The 14,916-nt window shown below is 39.5% G+C and overlaps 1 pseudogene; it reads right to left on the bottom strand.

Annotated features, from left to right (window-relative positions):
* LOC133253364 (dnaJ homolog subfamily A member 1-like) overlaps positions 1–14,916 on the bottom strand; it is a 73,563-nt pseudogene that overhangs the window by 37,112 nt on the left and 21,535 nt on the right.

The raw sequence follows: 14,916 nt of genomic DNA, 5'->3' as shown, positions 1-14,916 counted from the left end.
CAAGAATACTGGAGTGGGTTGCCATTTCCTTCTCCAGGGGATCTTCCTGACCCAGGGATTGAACCCAGGTCTCCCACATTGCAGGCAGACGCTTTACCATCTGAGCCACCAGGGAAGTTTATAGACTTAGAGGAACCCAAAACTAGGAGAGGTTAAGCAATTTACTTGTGATCAAATAGCTAAGCTAGTAAATGGTGGTGGTGGTTTGGTCACTAAGTTATGTCTGACTCTTGCAACCCCGTGGACTGTAGCCCGCCAGGCTCCTCTGTCCATGGGGTTCTCCAGGAAAGCATACTGGAGTGGGTTGCCATTTCTTTCTCCAGGAGATGTTCCTGACCCAGGAATCAAACCTGGGTTTCCTGCATTGCAGGCAGATTCTTTACCGACTGAGCTACAAGGGAAATGAGTAAATGTCATCCACAAATTCAAAATTCAGATAAACATGGCTCCAAAGTCAGTGGTATTTTATTTTTCAGATTTACTGCATTTCTTCCATGTAGTTTATTTTGGAAGGGAGAATGTTACTTACAGAAAGGGACTTCTAGGAAATAACCAGAACTATTACTTTTTCTGGAGAATAGCTGCATTTGTTAGGTATATACCATCATAAGAGCCCCCAGTTAGATCTATAAAAGGCTACAGAGGTGAGAAGACTTTCAGGTCCCTTCCTGAAATAACAAAGTTAGTTACCATTTAGGGAAGACCTATTATATGTCCATTCCTGGGTGCAATAATATATCATTTAATCTTCAATGCAAACTTTTGAGGCAGTTTATTTTCTTAGACTGGGTTTCTCAGAAGCAGAGATGTAAGAATCTGTAATGTAAGAATTCAAATGCAAATGATTTTTTAAGGTAATACTCCCAGGAGAAACAATAAGCATGTGAGGAAAGCAATTCTGGTCAGGGAAAGAAAGCAAGCAAGACTGAAGATTTGGGTAAGGGCTCAGAGAAAGTAACTTCAGCTTGGTCCTACAGGGGATCTCTGGAGTGTAGGGCATACCTCAGTGTTTATCCGAGTCTGAGGCATAGAAGCTACACTTTGCCTCACCATTCATTCTCCATCCTTGGAGAAGGGGGGATATAAACTTCCAGGCACTTTATGAAGCCTTGTGTTTAGGGACAAGAGCCTCAAGGCAACTGAGGGTAGCCTGAGGAAGAAGAGTTGCATATGTGGGCAGGAAGGAGACGAAACCAACATCACCGCTGGAGAGGGGTTCAGAGGATGGTAGAAGAATCTAGGGGGATCTGGTGAAGCTATGATGTTATGAAGGGTAGAGTTCGGAGAGAGATTTCTCTGATGCCTGGGTGCTTTTCCTACCACCCCATTCTGCCTCTTTTTGTTTCCCTTACACTAGTCTGCCTCTGACGACTCTTGACTCATTTAGCAGCCTCAGATCTCAGGGCTGAGTTGCCCTGCAGCTTGGCAGCAAGAGAACTGATAGGCTCAGTTCCATTTCCTAGAAGGTTTAATAGCCTTCTAGAATTAGAACTTCAGAACCAGGAATTTAGGAAAGTGACCTCATATGTTGTAATTGATGAAACTTTAAAAAATTTTTAAACTTATGAAAAAACACTTTTAAACCTTATGAAAAAATTTAACAGTGATAAAAATAAAACTGAGCCTCTTACATGCCGGCCAGATCTCTGTCTTTCAGAGCATTGATTCCTTTTGTGAGTACTTTGGGGGCCTTCCTTTTTCTGGATTTCACTGCACTGAAGTTCCAGCTTGGATTACTTGTACTCCCTGGTGGGAGTGGGTTCTGGACAAAGATAAGTCACCAACTGCCGTAGGGTCCAGATACCATGAGGATTTCAGACATATGAATGCACAGAAAACAACAGATGGGATCTCTGAATTTTGGATTTTTCTTTTTTCTGAAAGTCTCCTTTCTTTTTCTCTGACAAATCAGATTTATGTTTCTCTAAGCTTGAATTATGTAAAGCTTTGTGGTCTTGTGTTGGCTGCACCTTGACAAACAGAGACAATAGCACTACGTAAAGGTGTGAAGAACAATTTTACATTTTTATAGCATTTTTCACAACCATTGTATCCTGAGGCACTTCACAGGAAGTAGCAACAGCAACTTCTATAGATCCTATTGGGGTGTGAATTCTGAAACCCAGTTCTGACCTTCTATGGTTCATTTGATGGTGCGAGAGACTCTAAAAATGGCACTCTCTGGCTTTTTTTCCTCTTTCCTTTTTTTGTTACATTCCTTTGAATGTTTCTCTTTGATATTTTTATGCATCTCTCTTTTAAATAAATTTTATTCATTATCTTGCAATATACTAAACAATGGGGATAAAATGGCAAATGAGATAATTTTGAATTTCACTTTTTCCACTTACTAACTTTGTGTCTGAGCGTCCCAGGAGGCTCTGTGGTAAAGAATTGCCTGCCAAGCAGGAGATGCAAGTTTGATCCCTGGGTCGGGAAGATCCCCTGGAGAATGAAATGGCAACCCATTCTGGTATTCTTGCCAAGGAAATCCCATGGACATAGGAGCCTGGCAGGCTATAGTCCATGGGGTTGCAAAAGAGTCAGACATGACTTAGTGACTAAACAAACAAAAAACAACTTTGTGTCTGGGTTTCATTTTCCGTAACATGGAAATTACATATGTCCTGTGGGGAGTGAAATGAAGTAGTGTGTATAAACGTCTTAGAACAATATCTGACAGTTAGTCAATAGTGAGGCATTGAGAACTGATTGTGTGTGTCAGGCACTGCTCTAGGGAGTATGAAAGTAATACAATGCTACTGTCCTCACAGAGCTTACTTCCAGTAGTAGCAGATAGATAATGCAGAAACATACAAAAATCCAAAATCCAAAAAAAAAAAAAAAAGTGCAATGAGGAAAATACAATAAATACAACACAATAAAATGATAATCAATTAGAAGTGTGCTGTACTCAGTTGCTAAGTCATGTCCGACTCATTGTGACCTCATGAACCACAGCCCACCAGGCTTCCCTGGTGGCTCAGATGGTAAAGAATCTGCCTGCAATGCAAGAGACCCAGGTTCAGTCCCTGGGTTGGGAAGATCCTCTGGAGAAGGGAATGGCTATCCACTCCAGTATTCTTGCCTGGAGAATCCCATAGACAGAGGAGGCTGCCAGGCTACAGTTCACAGGGTTGCAAAGAGTTGGACATGACTGAAGTGACTTAGCATGCACACATGCATAACTCTAAGAAGTGTTACTATATTAGTTTTACTGATGGGGAGCAGAGACACAAAGACATTAACTAACATACCACTAAACAGTTTTGAATAAATTAGATTTTGAATCTAGGTTGTACAGCTGGTAAGATATGGACCCAGGACCCAACCCCAGCAGTCCAGCTCTTGAAACCATGTGCTTAACCAGCATCCATCCCTTCCTTAGTCTAAGCCATAACAAATGTACATTCCACAAAGCAAAATACTAATTGACTGGAATACACAGTTTAAATTTTTCATCAAAAGTAATCATAGATAAAAAAACACAAACCACAAACCAGGAGTGTGTGTGTGTGTGTGTGTGTGCATTATATATATATATAATGCATGAAACCAATCAAATGATTAGTATACAGAATATATGAAAGTAAAAGTCACTCAGTCTTGTCTGACTCTTTGTGACCCCATGGACTATACAGTCAATGGAAATCTCCAGGCCAGAATACTAGAGTAGCCTTTCCCTTCTCTAGGGGATCTTCCCAACCCAAGGATAAAACCCAGGTCTCCCACATTGCAGCTAGATTCTTTACCAACTAAGCCACAAGGGAAGCCCAAGAATACTGGAACGGGTAGCCTATCCCTTCTCCAGCGGATCTTCCCGACATAGGAATTGAACCAGTCCTGCATTGCAGGCAGATTCTTTACCAACTGAGCTATCAGGGAAGCCCTGAATATATACAGAATATATAGACAGATCTTAAAAAGAAAGAAAATCACAAAGAATTTCATAGGAAAAAAGGGCAAAAGACCTGAACAGCCATCTATCACAGAAGGAAAACATAAGTCATCTATAAGCTTACTAAAAGTTACTCAATCTTCTTAATAATTATGAAAATACCAATTATAATCATAATAAGTAGCCACTTGATACTCAGTACATTAGCAAACATTAAAATGTCTGACAATAATAAGCTTTGGGGAGAATATGGAGCAATTTATTCTGTTTTTAGGATGCAAGCTAGTATAGTTACTTAGGAAAATATTTTGGTGTTACCTAGTAAAATTACCTAGGCTTCAGTAATATCACTACTAAGTATTTGATCTAGGAAAACTTTGATGCATGTTTACTAGAAGAAATATCTGAAATGTTTATAGGTTAAACAATGAAAAAAAAACCCACAAAAACCCAAATCTGGAAATAACCCCAATATTTGCTTTGTTGATATGGGAAAGATGAAATGAATTGTAATATATTTATGCAATGCAAAGCTTCTCATTGTACTGCTGTTGTTGCTATAGTGTTGCAATGTCAGTGTTTTGTTTTTCTTTTTTTTTTTAAGATTAGTGGTATAAGAAGATGCTAGCATGCTGGTGTAAAGAGTTGAAAAGAAAGTGCTGAATTGATGATACAGCACAGAGAGAAAATAAGAGTAGAAATAAAGCTCCTGAGATGGCAAGAAGAAATGAGATCAAAAGCTCATGTGTGCAAGTGGGCTTTAGGAGCAGACAGATGGGAAATAGGTGGTTGTGTACTTCTGTGAGTTGTACATGAGGTGGTAGTAGGGTGAGGCAGTTCCTTGTTTGCTTTTACTTTTTTCTGTGATGTTTGAAGTTATTGGCTGGGTATACTATGGGGAGACAGACTGTCGGAAAACTGAGAAAGAAGGGGAAAGCATTAAACAAAATTCCCAGAGTATGGGAAAATGAGTAAAACAGTTCTCAGGATAGTGACACTCTCATATAGAAATGAAACACAATGCTCAAAAAAAAATTAAATAAATTTGATACATTTCCATAGCTAGGCAGCAACAAAACTAGACTTCCCACACGACTTCCTTCTCAGCTCTAGTGGTTTTCTCCTATGTCTCAGTTTCTGAGAGGCAAAAATTTGCTTTCTCTGTGAAACTTACTCATCTCTGGAAATTCTGGGTGAATTGGAATTGTTTCAAAGGTATGCTTGCTCCTAAGAGGCACTGTCAAGGTGGTCTGATACATTTAGCAGCACTGTCTTGTTATTTGGCTTTATTTTAGGAGTGAAAATACAAGGAATGAATGAGTGCTTATTACCAAGTCCAAACACTGCATAGCAGGCAGTGAGTTGAGAGACAAGGTTTTGGGACAAAGAAAAGTGACTTCTAACAGAAAGCCACCAAAGCGAGAAGATGGCAGACTAATGGCCTAAAGAATCATCTTAATTCAAGGTAGAATTCAAGCCTCTTTTATGTCAGGGAAGAGGGAAGCAGGAGGAGTTTAAGGTCAGGAAGTGACAGATAATCACAAACATCTGGGTGCCAGCAGGGACCCAAGGAGGTTTGTGAAAACCCTTTGTTCTTGGTAAGTTGACTTTGATTGAGGTGAGTCTGATCATGATAGTCCTGCAGAACTCAATAAGACAAATGTTAATTTTTCTTGTTCACATTTCCTTGTCATTGCAGGGGAGACACTTTCTTTGGAAGGAGGCTACCGCCTATACCCCAAAGTGGAACAAAATTCCTTTCAGTTCAGTTCAGTCACTCAGTTGTGTCCGACTTTTTGCGACCCCATGAATCGTAGCACACCAGGCCTCCCTGTCCATCACCAACTCCCGGAGTTCACTCAGACTCACATCCATCGGGTCAGTGATGCCATCCAGCCATCTCATCCTCTGTCGTCCCCTTCTCCTCCTGCCCCCAATCCCTCCCAGCATCAGAGTTTTTTCCAATGAGTCAACATTTTGCATGAGGTGGCCAAAGTACTGGAGTTTCAGCTTTAGCATCATTCCTTCCAAAGAAATCCCAGGGCTGATCTCCTTCAGAATGGACTGGTTGGATCTCCTTTAGTGGCTAACATATCTATGTGTAGGGCTAAGCTGAGTCTTATGACTCAGGTTAAAGCAGCAGAAAAAGATAGATGAAATATAGAGGCAGAGATGGCAAGCTTCTTCTACAAACAAGAGGCTGGTAGGGAACATAGTGGGAAAGGTGGGTAGGTCTTAGTTCCTAAAGAACGACTTATCCAACAGATTGTTACGTATATTCCTTGAGTAGGAACTAGAACTCTGCTTTATTTTGAAACTATTGGCATTACTCTTTTCAGTTCAGTTTATTTCAGTCGCTCAGTCATGTCCGACTCTTTGCAACCCCATGGACTGCAGCACGCCAGGCTTCCCTGTCTATCACCAACTCCCGAAACACGCTCAAACTCATGTCCACTGAATCGGTGATGCCATCCAACCATTTCATCCTCTGTCATCCCCTTCTCCTCCTGCCCTCAATCTTTCCCAGCATCAGGGTCTTTTCCAAGGAGTCAGTTCTTTGCATCAGGTGGCCAAAGTATTGGAGTTTCAGCTTCAGCATCAGTCCTTCCAATGAACACTCAGGACTGATCTCCTTTAGTATGGACTGGTTGGATCTCCTTGCAGTTTAAGGGACTCTCAAGAGTCTTCTCCAACACCACAGTTCAAAAGCATCAATTCTTCGGTGCTCAGCGTTCTTTATCTTTTTCTTATCTTATTTAACTGCCTTACTTTTTACTTATTTAGCTTTACTTTTCTTATCTAACTGCTTTTCCTTTGTTTCTGCATTCCTTCACTTATTCTCCTCATTAGTCATTGCCTGTGCCTGCTCTTCGGAACTCAGGGAAGGCCTAGGAGGCAAAAGCCTTTTCAACAAACAGGAAATGGGGACAGGGAGAGGCTTTTGTACCCTGAAGGGCCCTGCAGGGTCCATTGCTTTGTGCCTGTTCCAGGATTTTTATTTTTATAAAAATTTTGAAACACTGAGCACCTACTCTGTGCTCTAAAATAACTATGTGCCCTAAGATATTCATGAGTACCTCCAAGTACTTTCTGTATTTATTCATTCATTCATTGAACATATTGAGCATCCACCACATGTATTAAATTCTAGTATAGGTGGCAAAAAACAGGCAAATATGTCAGATGGTGATAATTTATGTGGAGATAAATTAAGTACAGTAAGGCCATTGAGGGAGAATTTGGCATTTCATTGGTCTGCTGAGTGGACAGGCTTGACAGGGGAAGCATAGTAGATAGGCAAAGGTCTTCTGAGAAATTTCACTGTAAAAGAGAGTGAGATGAAAGAGTAATTGGAGAGGATGTGGAGGTCAAGGGAGAGAGGTTTTGTTTTGTTTTTTCAGGTGGAAGATTGTGATGGTTAATTTTATTAATGGTCAACTTGACTGTGCCACGGGGTCCAGATACTTGATTAAACATTATTCTGGGTGTGTCTGTGAAGGTGTTTCTGGATGAGATTAACTTTTGAATCTGTAGACTGAGTAAAGCAGACTGTACTCCAAATTTGGGTGGCCTCATTCAGTCCACTGAAGGCCTGGATAGAACCTGAGTAAGGAAGAATTCATTCTTTTTCTGCCTGTCTTTGAGCTGGGACATCAGTCTGCTTTTGCCCTCAGACTTGAACTTGGACTGGAACTTATACCACTGGCTCTCCTGAAACTCAAGCCTTTTGAATACAGGTCTTTTGGACTTCTCAGCCTCTATAACCATGTGAGCCAATTCCTTATATATGTGTATATATAAATTAGAATGCTCTAGTAGGAAGGAAAACTGGTGATTCTGCAAAGGTACCGTATTCTTAGCTAACTGAAAGGATGTGTGTAAGCGTGCCAGGTTGCTTCAGTCGTGTCCGAATCTTTGCGACTCCATGGACTGTGACCTTCCAGGCTCCTCCGTTCTTGGGGATTCTCTGGGCAAGAATACTGGAGTGGGTTGCCATGTGCTCTTCCAGGGGACTTTTCCAACCCAGGGATTGAAACCGCATCTCTTTTGTCGCCTGCACTGGCAGGCAGGGTCTTTACCACTAGCCACCTGGGAAGCCCAGATAGGTAGAGGTAGTGGTTGCTATCCATAGACAGTTTATGTAAAAGCAGGAAGTCAGGAAGAACAGGTGCAGGTACAGGATGTGGTGGTGGGCACCTGTAGAAGTCCTTTTTTGGTTGCCTCCTTTCTTTTAGTGAGAGAGAAGGGAAATTCCACAGGTTGAGTGAGAAGGGGATGCAGGTGTTACAAGTTCGATAACAGGGTGTAGCTATTTAGTTGAAAAGTAAGCAATTTTAAAGGAAAAAATATAATAGTAAATAGTGCCTCAGATGAAATGAATTTCTATACAACTTTAAAGTGTAATGTGTGTTTCTAAGTTCCAACCTCCTCAAACAATGTAGCATTCTATCAAAATCTTAACTGAGAAAATTATACTTTACTCTTGTGTAGAGTGGATGATAAGCAATAAATATGGACAAGATTAATGAAGACAGTGGGGAAAAAAAATCAAGGACATTTAGTTATCCACAAAGAGATCACTCTTCTGAATCCTTTCCTTTCTGATAGAGGTTGAGTTTGTACTCTGAAACTGAACTATGGGACTTGATATATTTTCAGCTTCTTTTTTTTTTTTTTAAAGAGGTTCAAGCATTTTGCCTTGTGATTTCCATTTTTCTTTAAAGTGGAAGAATGGTTTCACGTTTATCTATGTGCAAACATTACTCTTGTAATCCTAGAACGTTATGGAGATCTTGGCTTATCCTTCTCATCACTTTCATTTGCCCATGGGTGGCTTCGTCTTGTGTATATTCAAAATTTCTAAGTAGCTCTGCTATTTCCAGACGGATAATAACCCATTTTTATTGATCTCCAATCTTGACCCCATGTATCTGTTTCCCTGACAAAAACCTATGCCTGTGTACAATAAAGTATTCATGTTGAAGCACATAATTCTGAGTTTTGACATTTTAAAACACTAAAACTTTAACTTCTGCGGTGCTAAGGTATGGGGAGAGGAGGGTCCTGAGTCATAACTAGGTAGAAACAAGTAGGAGTGGATAAATCTAGGTGGAGAAATCAAGCCACCCACGGGAATCGCCAGAAATAGACTGAGCAGTTTTTTATTCCCCTTCCACTTTTGCCTTTCTTTCGGCTTTGTCTATAAGATTTTAAATTTGAGCATGAAGAGCTGTTGCAGTCTTTTTGTGAGTTTTTCTCATTCAGGTGAATCTTCTAATCCAAAATAAACTTTCTGGCTTTTATTAATTTCTAGCAACATCATTCTGAAAGCCAAGCATGCTGTCTTATTGTTGAAAAACATTAGCTTAATTTGAGAAGTACTTGGCATAAGTAGATTTTGTTCCAATGATGTATTGATTTTTTTAACTTCTTTTTTTTTCAAGGTACATGTGTCCATATGATTAGTGATTATAATATTATTTTTTATTTAGTGGAGGCTTCTCTTTGGGTTATAAACTGCTTTCTTTTTTTGGTATGTCATTGTGTATGTTTTTGTGGTATATTTATGTAAAAAAAGAGATATAATTACCACCCAGGAAATCAGTAGCAAGAGTACCTCAGAATATGTTGTTGTTGACAGTGTTTAATTTTATTTTGCATATATATTATTTATGAAAACTTTATAAATCCTGCCAAAGCACATTTCAGCAGAATTGGAAATTGTATCACAAGAAAAATTGCCTGGTATGGATCAACAGGCTTTGAGGTCTGTTTTGTAAATGTGCCTTTTTGTTGTTTAATTTATAAATCATGTATGTAGAAAGAAGAAAAAGAAAGATTTATTAAATGTTTATGAGAAACTCTAGTACACCCTGTTTTTAAAGTGCAAGGAATAGACAATTAGCTCAGGGTTTTGTCACTGAGGTTATTGATCACAATGGGAGTCTAAATGAAGGGAAAACATGAATTTCTCAAGTCAGCAGTCAATATAGACATGAAATAACCCTAATTTTGAATTCCCTTTCCTTCTCAAAAGTTTTTTACCACTCAACTTGCCACACTGAGACCTTTTGCCTTTGACCAAAAGAGACAAGAATAACTGAAGAGAACTATATTTATCCTCTTTTATCAGTTTCTATGAGGAAAGAAGACTTGTTTTTGTCCCTTTTCTTGCTTAAGAAAAGGTGGGCATAGTGTTATAGATCTTGTTTGCTGTGAAAGAAGAATAACTGTATCAATTTGATTGAAGGTGTCAGAAATGCTTTGGGAAATAGCAGAAACTCTGAGGTGGGAAAGGTTTGACATATAGCAGCAGCAGAGCCTGCTTTGTTTGTGTTTTGATTTAATGTACCTGCTGGGTTTTTAAGCATATTATGTCAGAAGAGCCAATTGCTATTTGCAAAAGCTGGCCAGAGTGTTTTATGGACATTTGTCCTTGTTTTACCTCTGTGTTTAAGTAAATAAATTTAATTTTTAAATTTTGGGGAGGGGTCTGGTAGAGTTTTCCCCCTTGATTGAAAGCCTTAGACATTTTATAGGCTTCTCAGTTGAATGGAAAAGAGGTGAAGGGTGTTCTAGGTAACAGATTGTTTTAATAAAAGGTGTCCCTAACCCACAGAGATGCTCTGTTGCACGGATGGCTGCTGTTGGAAGTATTTGCCTTTTAATGGAAATAAATAGTTAAAAATCTGGGCTGACACTAAAGAAAGCGAATCACACCCATAATTATCCTTATATTCTTAATTGTTTTCATTTGTTTACTTCTATGCATTTTGATGAGGCACTTCACTTCCCAGTGCCTTAGTTTTCATATTCACATGGTGGGGTCCATAATGTGCTTTTATAACCCTGCTGGGAGGATCAATGAGGTCCCTGTACATGAAGGGGCTTACTAAATGGTATGTGATTTGAGCTTTCTGGATGAAAGGTGCTACGTGAGTACAAAGTAGAGCAGCCTCCCACAGGTAATGCCTTTGCCTGGATAACTCTGATTATAGGCTTTCTTTATCTCTTCAAAGCAGAGATTTTTCTCCTTGATTCCTTCCTGTATCTTCATTTCAGAAGCTAAAATGCCTATTTACTCAGTGCCATTTTCTTTTGAGCATGCATACACCAATCAAGGAACACACTTGCAGAAAGATTTGTTTACTTAGTGCACACATGGTCAATCACATAAATGCAAATAGGAAAAAGGAACAGTACGAAAGAAATGTTCACATCACATCAAACCCCCAGATGGTTCTCAGAACCTCTGCCATCTCAGGTGGAACTGAATTCTGGAACATGCATTTTCAAGTGAAGAGACTGTATCCCAGGAACATTGAATCAAGGCTTTGTTAGGTCTATTTAAATTTTACTTCATTATGTTCCCATTTTTTCTGCAGTTCTAGAAAAAAAAAGTAATAAAAAGAAATAATTTTATACAACACTTTTAAATGTTTGAAGAACAGTTTTACAAACATTATTTCATTTCTTTCTCTCCAACAACCTTGTGATGTAGGAAAGACCTGTGTGCTCAGAAAGGTTATGTAACTTGTCAAAATACCCCTCTGTTAAGTGGTAATATGTAAATTGGAATAAACATCTTCAGTACTTTCCCACATTTCCAGGGATGGCAAGTGAGTTTTATCACACATCTTATAATCTGATTAACAAGTAGTGACTGTCTGTAGTGCTTTGCTTAGGATTTTTAGGCTATATTCTGTACCTGAGGGAAAGACAGCAGTAATTGATTAGTGATGTCTGCTCTGTATGTGGGCATTGACCTGGGTCATGAGTAATGCATACCTGCCAACCCAGAAATGTACTATAATGTGGGTGTTACGGACTAAAATTTCCCCCAACCAAATTTCTTTGTTAAAATCTAGTCCTTAATATAATGGTATTTAGAGGTTGGGCAGTTGGGAGATAATTAGATCCCAAAGGGGTAGCCCTCATAAACAAGATTAATGCCTTAGAAGACAAGACCAGGAAACTAGCTGCTTTTTCCATTGTACAAGGACAGGGCAAGAAGATGACCCTCTGTAGAAGAGAGGAGATCACTCATTAGAGCGTGGTCATACTGGTACCTTGACCTTGGACTTCCAGCCTGTAGTACTGTGAGAAATAAATTTCTGTTGCTTGTAAACCATGAAGTCAATGGAGCTTTGGTATAGCAGCCTGAATTGACTAAGATAGTGGTTTTTTTAAAAAGCGTTTTTTGAATAATCAATTTGTCTCTATAGTACTCAAGTAAAACAGGTTCTCTCTGAACAATTGGAAGTCCAGGTAAGGACTGAGCCTGTTAGTTAGCCATGGAATGCAAACATAGCTTCTTGATCTAGAAGAATTTAATTGAACTACTATTTGTCTAGATTTATGATTTTGAAACGTGGCAGAAACGTAACATAGGTATGTATTTCTTTGATTTTTCTCTTAGTCTTATTTGTTGTTTGTTTGTTTACTTATTATCACAAAAGCTCCTCCTTATCCTTTAGAAACTTAGGCAGTCCTTGGATTAGGTGAAATCCGTTTTAGAAAAGCTAATGCATGAGAATGTAAGGATGGTGATGAACAAAATTCTTTCTAAATATTCATTGGTAATATGAAGGAGAATGTGGGGGAGATCTTTTGAAATAGAAGTAATATGGTAGAGCATTCTACACTCCTAGTATTATATCAGGTAGATGACAGTCTATTTTTGGTATTGGTAAGGAGAGCATTGATTGCTGGAGTAAGTTACTTTGGAATGGCATTAATATTATGGTAAATAATTTAGTCCTATCAACCACAGGAAATATCCTTTTAAAGAAAAAGATACGTCAGAAGACATGACTTTTGGCTTTTAAGAAAACGATAAAAGACTCATATAGTTGAAATTATGTTTGAAGCTGACTACCACTGGGTGCATAACTGTCCTGATATTTTCCATTCAGTTTGCAGACAACTGACCCACTTTGGTGATGAGTCATCCAGTTACACTTTCAAACTCGGCTTTGAAAAATACACAGATAACTCTAGTGTGAAAAAAGGTATTTCCATATTCTTGCCTTAAAGTTAGATTTAGAACTATACTACCTGTTATTTTGTTTCTTCCACCAGAAGGTTTTAGCAATGACATTTTTATAAAATTAGCTGTAACACATTTTTATAGTTGAAAAGGACCATTTGAAAATATGAATTGGAATTCATCATTGGATGGTCAGCTTCAAAATTTATGTCTTCTTTGAATTCCAGAACATATGATACTAATACAAAAGGATATTTGAAGTGGAGTTAAGCAATAAATGTAGACATCATCTCTGATACTTGCTTATCCCTGGCCCCCCTACAAAAACTCATCACCATGTACCATGATTTTACTTCCTAAGTATCTCCAAAATCTGACTGTATCACTCTGGCCTTACTAGTAGCAACTTTAGGCTTAAGCTTAGGCCAAGCTACCAATCTCTCCTTAGGCTTTTAACGGAGTCATAACTGATTTTCTTCTTTAACTTAATTTTTCCTCTCTCCTATTCATTCCTCAAAATGAATCTTTTTAGTGAAGCTGGTATAGATTCTTCTCCCCAACACTGGAGTGTTAGGAACTTTTATTTCTATAAACAAATTAAATGTGCTTCAGGACCCAGCTACCCTGGGCCTTGGGACATTCAACCTCAGACAGCACAGTGGATTTAGACCAGGAAGGCCGGAGTCAGACTCTCTGAGCTCAAACAACGAATTTATAAGACATATGCTTTAAGCAACTACTTATCTCTTAAACTCTCATGCTCTTTCTTGGATAATTGGATAATAATAGTCTTCAACTTACAGATAGTCATAATGAGGTAATCCTAGTATAGCTTTAAGTACAGTACTGGCCATGAGGAAGTGAAGATGGCATGGCTGCCATGGCAGCCCTCACTGCCTTCCCCCACTACCTTCCCCCAGCCTCTGAGCAGGCAGTGTTTGGCCACACCCACAGGAGCCTCTGTGGAGGAGGAAATGGCAACCCACTCTAGTATTCCTTTTTGGAGAATTCCATGGACAGAGGAGCCTAGTGGGCTACAGTTTACGAGGGTCGCAAAGAGTCAGATGCTGAGTGACTAATACACACACACACACACACACACACACACACACACACAAGCCTCTGGGCCAGCAGTGTTTGGCCACACCCACAGGAGCTCTCACTGTGGTTTTCCTGGCATGATTCATATTGTCCACCTCCTATAGACGTCCTACAGTAAAAAATCAAGACCTGGGACTCTGCTGTCATGCAAGGTTATCAACCTCCTCCCGTAATGTCTTCCCTTCTCTACTCTAACCCCTCGTCGTGGACCTGATGGTGGTGTGGAGGTGTAGGGAAAGGGCAAGGAGGTGGAGATAAAAAGACTACTTAGTCCTTTGAATAAATAATTCTGGGCCCCTCTTTCCTTATGTCAGGATGGGAAAGGAGAAACTTTTTTTTTTGTCTTAGTAACCTTTCTTGTTATCCCAAACTCAGTGCTTACCACAGCAGTGACCTTGATAGGGTAATCCATTGAGGCTGAGTTCCATCCTGGCACAGAGCCTATGCTCATACTGTGCCCGTGCTCTTCCTCTCTTCACCTGGTGAATTTCTACTGGTCCTTCATATCTCAGATCAAAGTTACTGCAGAATCCAAAAAGAAATGATACAAATGAACTTAACTGCAAAATGGAAACAGACTCACAGACTTGGAGAAGGAACTTATGGTTACCAGGAGGGATGGATGTGGGGAAGGGATAGTTAGGAAGTTTGGGACGGACACAAATACACTGCTATATTTAAAATGGATAACTAACAAGGACCTATTGTATAGCACAGGGAATTCTGCTCAATGTTATATGGCAGCCTGAAAGGGAGAGTTGTTTGGGGGAGAATGGATATATTCATACATATATACATATGTATATGTATCAGTTCATTTCAGTCTCTCAGTTGTGTCCGACTCTTTGAGACCCCATGGACTGCAGCACACCAGGCTTCCCTATCCATCTCCAACTCCCAGAGCTTACTCAAACTCATGTCCGTTGAG

The sequence above is a fragment of the Bos javanicus genome, chromosome 8 (genome assembly GCF_032452875.1).
Source record: "Bos javanicus breed banteng chromosome 8, ARS-OSU_banteng_1.0, whole genome shotgun sequence".
In the NCBI taxonomy this organism is placed as follows: domain Eukaryota; kingdom Metazoa; phylum Chordata; class Mammalia; order Artiodactyla; family Bovidae; genus Bos; species Bos javanicus.
This window is presented reverse-complemented; position numbering and strand designations above follow the sequence as displayed.